Genomic DNA, 6,000 nt, shown 5'->3' with positions numbered 1-6,000 from the left:
ATTTTTAATAGATAACCAACAAGTACCTATTGTTTAGCACAGGGAACGCTACTGAATATTCTGTAATAACCTAAATGGGAAAAGAACCTGAAAAAGAATAGATACGTGTATATGTATAACTGAATCACTTTGCTGTACACCTAAAACTAACACAACATTGTAAATCAAGTATATTCCAATATAAAATTAAAAATTAAAAAAAATACAAAATACATAGTGAATCAACTATATTTCAATAAAAATTTAAAGATATAATTAAAAAAATAAAAGAGGCATCTCAAAGATGAAGTCCAAAAGGGAACATCTTATTTTAATCAAAAGCATGGTCTTCCTTCAGTCTTTCCCACTTTAGAAATGACAACTTTATTCTTTCATTTACTAAGTCCCAAACTTAAAGTCCTCTTTAACACATATTCTTTTATACAACACTGTAACTCTGTCTCTTTAAACTTGTGTGTGAGTATGTGTTTATATATGTGTGTGTGGTGTGTGTGTGTGTATGTGGGATATTGACCACTGCCCACCACATCTACCATTAATGTTCTAGACAAATTAACTAGTAAGTTTCATTGGATTGCTACCACAGATTTATTACTAATGTCCTTTTTTCTACTCTTAACTTTTATTCTCTGTGTTCAACAAATCAACCAGAGTTATCCTTACCAATAGATACCAGATCGTATTCTCAGTCCAAAATGGTTTCATTGCTTTCCATTTCAGGGAGAGGAAAAGGCAGTCCTTATTTGGCCATATTTCTGCCCCTGCTAATTCACTGACATGTTTTACTGCATACCCCCTCCCTTTGCTTGCACCAGACAAGCTGGCATCCTTGTTACTCTGCAATATGTAGGGTATGTGGTAGCGTCAGGTTTTTTGCACTTATTCCATATCTCTAGATGCTATTTCGCTAGATATTTGGATGACCTACTCCCTTACTTCCTTCAAGGTCTCGGCCTTATCGGAGAATCCTTCCCTCACTCTTTTCTATGTGCCAGTTATCACTTATTACCTATAAATGCCAAACCATCATTTATTGCTTGGTCTATGAAAATGAATCTGGGTCCCTTAAATATTTGTCCTTGTCTAGTCAGTAGTCTGCTAAGCTTTGTTAATAAAGAGCCCTGGAGACACACGGAGGGACGGAGCTGTGCTTCCTAGTTCTGTGGTCCTCCTAGCTGCTTCCTGATGCTGGTGCGCTCCAGTCTGTGGCCCCCAGTGTGTTCAGCATCTTCACTACACCAGCTTGGTGGCCAGCCACCCTCAGCAGCCAGCACCTCCCCCCAGATCATCCCTAGGGGGATTCTTCACCTCTGGTGAAGTTTTTCCCAGCACTCTAGAGGACAGATTTCCAGGAAATTCCACTGGTGAGACACCAAGGTGACTGGTTTGCCATTCGATGGTCCATCACCATACCCTCTCCAACAGAGACTGGATCACAGCCCTGTCCAAGGCGAGAGAAGCCTCTTTTGTGCTCCATCTCAGCCCTAGTGGGAGTGGATGCTACATCTACAATCGCCGTATTCTCTAGAATTTTCTTTACTTCCTAGTAGCCGATCCCTTGCAGTGACTCTAATCCCCTTTCATAGTGGCTACTTCTTAAAGTCGAACCTTTGCTATTCAAATTCCTGAGTGGTTTCTGTCTCCTAATCAGAAAGACTTTTCTTGACCACATTATATAAAATATCAATCTTGAGCCATATGGTTGTTATTAATCTAATTTCCTCTGCTTTATTCGTCTCCAAGACAATTACCATCATTTTTCTATATATTTGTATATTGTCTGCCTCCTCTCCCATGTAATGGAAAGTCCATTAAATATAGGCACTTTGTTGTTTTTATTGCTGTACCCATTGAACCTAGAACAGTGCCCAATAATCAATAGGTATTCAAGATATATTTGAGAGAATAAATTAATATTGTCCAAGGATAATACTTAGAAAAATATGTAAATCAGTCAGATATTGTAATCCCATTCTGATGGATGTTAGTGATAACACATGCAAAAATTTGTATAATATTTTAAAAAATCTATTGGTAATATTTTATAAAATATTAAGGTTTTTCTAAGCATGTAACAAGATGATTATTGTAAAGTGGGAATTGTTTTCTTTTTTGATAGCTATTCCATGTAATAACAGACATTGATAGAGAATGTAAAAAATTAATAACTTCTTGATAGAAACAAATTTAACCCATAGCATGATTTAAGATGTCAACTTTGATTCTTCAAATTATAAATTTCTAAAAGGCTTACTTTTTCAAGGATGTGTTCTGATTTTTATTACTAGAAAGAGTTAACTGAGAGAGATGTTGTGGTCACTGTGATTTTACATCAGCTTGTTAATATAGAAAACATTTCTTAGAAAATTTGGTTTATGATTAGATATACTAGTGTCATGACAAAGTTCCTTGGGAGTTCCCAACTCTTAGTGGTTGGTACTGGTCAAAAAAATTTCCTGATTTTCAATGTGAGTTTAGCCACAAGTGTCATGGGCCTGGAAAGAGGCCCCTTTCTTTATCCTCTACATTTATTAGACTTCCTTTCACACAATTACATAGAAGAGATCACATATATCAGCAGTTTAATATAGACAAAGTGCAGTCATATATATATATAAATTTAAAAATAATGCATTTGTCTTATCTTCAATAGCATACTTAAAAAAGAGATTTCTTATTAAGTTATTTTGTTTATAATGTCAAAGCAACTGAGTTTTGGAAATCCCTAGATTACTAAAAAGGGTAGGTTCTTTTCTTTTTTCTGTTTGATACTATGTAAAATAAATTGAGAAGTCAGTCATTTTTGAGGATTCATCCTAGATGTTTATGCATAGCACTGATGCATTGAATCATCTCACCAGAATATACAAGTGTGTATTTATTTCTGACACTTCTGGTTCCTGGACTTAAAAGTCTGAAATTTAAAAACAAATTAACTTTCAAAGCTTCAAAGGCAGAATGACATTCATCCTCACTCTACTGCAGCTACAACAGTAGGAATTGAAGAAGAAAATGGTAAAGCAGATGTCAGGGCCCCTGAGCAATGTGGATTCAGCAGGCTACTTAGTGGAAAAAGACTATTGGGTCATAACTTTAATAACTTGCACATATCTGGATTTAATTAGTCCTTGGCAGATTGGATGACCTCTTTAAAGCAGTTAAGGAATATTTCCATACTGTCAGCCCATTGAATAGTACCCATGAGTGACATACACTGCCTCTTTTCCTGGAAAAACACGACTTATTCCAGGATGTACAAGGAACAGTCCAATTAGTCTCTGGCCTTGGTAGTTGCAGGCTTTTACAAACTTGCCAAAGTTCAGTTTCTTCTGAGCAAATCCTCTATGTATTCATTACCTCAATTTATATTTCAGTTTCTAAATAGCCTTTCCAATACATGTCAATTTGGTAATCTTCTCTTTAGATTTTCTGTCACTATAGAAATGAAAACAATTGTTATTTCTATCATTCATCATATTATATTGTTATCTTTATCATATAAACTTTGAAGGTTAATATTATTGAATTTACATAAAATATAGCTGGGTCTAAGTATGTGTAGAATTGATTTTCCATGATCTTTTCTGTCATAACTTGGCAACAGTGATACCATTTTCATGCCTTTTTACAACAGTGATTTTAATCGCTGCCCTTGCCAAGTCCATATTCAATTTCATATTTACCTCTTTACCATTTCTCAAAACAAAAATAATGCATACTAAAAGTAAACATAACAAAAATAACCAAAACAACAGACAAGCACTGTAGAAAAAATATCTTAAAATATCTTGTTGCAAATATTTCTTTCACTAAACCTTTCCTTAATGGACTTTTCAATATTCTCTCCAGTCCCTATACTCTAAGGAAGATTTCTGAAGTTACTCTAAATTTTATAGAAAAAAATTAAAAATAAAACCTCCCCAAAGTTCTTTAAAATAAGTGTGTGCTTCTAAAACAGCTCTATATTTTCTGAATAGATATTTTAATTAGATGACTGTAAGTCTCTTCAGTTTTATCTGTACTAGCAGCTTGGTTCTTCAGCAGGACTGCCTGCTGCCTTTTTCTTTAGAGTTTACTCTGCTCACTTTAATTTGTTTCCACAGATGAAGTGCAAAAAGGAGAATATTTTATAAGGAAAGAGGTATTTCTGTGAATATCTGAGAAAGAGCAAAGGAAGAAAGAACACAAATGTTCAGCAAAAAATGACGGCCGGGCACGTTCTTGTTAATGTTGAGTGTTCACATAACATTATCTAGTTTCTGATGCTTCTTATGCTATTTGCTCTGTAATGACATTAATATCACACCTCTCTGCCTGTCTCTTATAATAATGCCTTTGTCTCTGAATTGAAAAATTAACACTGTCATTTTAATATAGAAAACTCCACACATCAAACATCATTTAACGTGTATGACTACGTATTATAGGCACATTTCTACTGACAGTACATGCCACATGACCACTGAGTAAAATTAAATATATATAATTTAACTTTCCATGAAAAATTTTGCACCAAAGGGTGTTTGAGATTTTGTTTTGATTTGTTTTTAATATTATATAGATAAATCTGTAAATAATAAATAAAAAGATTCACAAAAGAACTGTGAAATAAAGCCAGAATAACAGTTATAAAACTCCTTGATATCTAGAAAATACATTTCCAACCCTTATATTTGACATGCAAACAACCTATGAAAGTCTGTGAAAGATAAAACTGACTTGGTTAGAAATAATAAGCCTATAACTAAAGATTGCACAAAGGATGTTTCACATGCATATATATCATTTTCTTTATAAGCTCATATCACTGTGAATTGAATTACATAATAAATAATAATTGAGCACCAATTATAAAGCCCAGAAGAGTATTTGATATTTTGGAAATATACAACCCCTACTTCCTAAGGCTAGTTGGGGATATGGTCCTAAATTTTATAGAACAAATCAGTAAAAATAGAAGATAGTTCATAACAAACACATGAATGATTTGTGTGGCTTTGTTTAAAATGATAGGGATTTAGTGGCAACGAGGATTTTAATTTAGCTAAATGTTCAGCGTTGATTCTTTGGAGAAACAAAGATAAGACTGGGACTGGAACTTGAGAAAGACCTGAAAGAAGGAAAGACATCCTGGGAGAGATGAACAAGAATGTGGCTGCCATTCCTCTTGGGAGATACCTCTGATGTATCCACTTATAAAAGCACCCCCTTCCCCAACCAAGGACCTACATTTTTACTTAGGAAATTCTAGTATTAATTTCAGATAAAGGGGTTACATCTATGTCTCTAAATAGATAAGTAATGAAGGAATGTGTTTTTAGGCCTTTCCTTAAACACTGATAATTTTCTGTCCTGTGACTCTTCTTCTTTTAAAATTCATGACCAAGTATGAACACTTTGTTTTTGATGGTTCCTGATACATACAGCTGAATAAATGAGATCCCCAACTATCCTGAGGTGTCCGTCATACCAATGATAATATTGACAATAATAATAATAATGAGGAGGAGGAGGTGGTGGGAAAAAAGGAGGGAGGAGGAAGAGGAGATATGAAGGAAAAAGATGTGAAAGAAGAGGAAGAAGAAAGTGAGAAGGACCACAATTCCCATATATAGCACATCCTACTATGGATCTACATAAATGATGATTCGATTCTCCCAAAATCCTATGAAGAAGGTGCTACAATTATCCTTTTTATTATGAATAAATCAAGATAGCATTTTAAGGACATTTGGGTGAGTTAAAAATCAGGAAACAGAATGTCTGTCTAATTCTACAAGCCTTACCCCTGACAGACATATTTTCCTTCAAAAAGGTAAATTTCTCCAACGTTCTTTATTTTGCTGACGACTGTATCTGTATGACCTACAAGAGCTTGTATATACATAATACGTTCTGAATAAAAATTTCTTGGGCAAAATATAATAAAATAATGGCCATATTGTGGGGAGAAAGTCAGCTTTCACCAAGGAATGAAATTATCTGCTTCATAGCCATCAT

Source organism: Balaenoptera borealis, assembly GCF_965194805.1.
Source record: "Balaenoptera borealis genome assembly, chromosome: 1".
Taxonomy (NCBI): Eukaryota; Metazoa; Chordata; class Mammalia; order Artiodactyla; family Balaenopteridae; genus Balaenoptera; species Balaenoptera borealis.
This window is presented reverse-complemented; position numbering follows the sequence as displayed.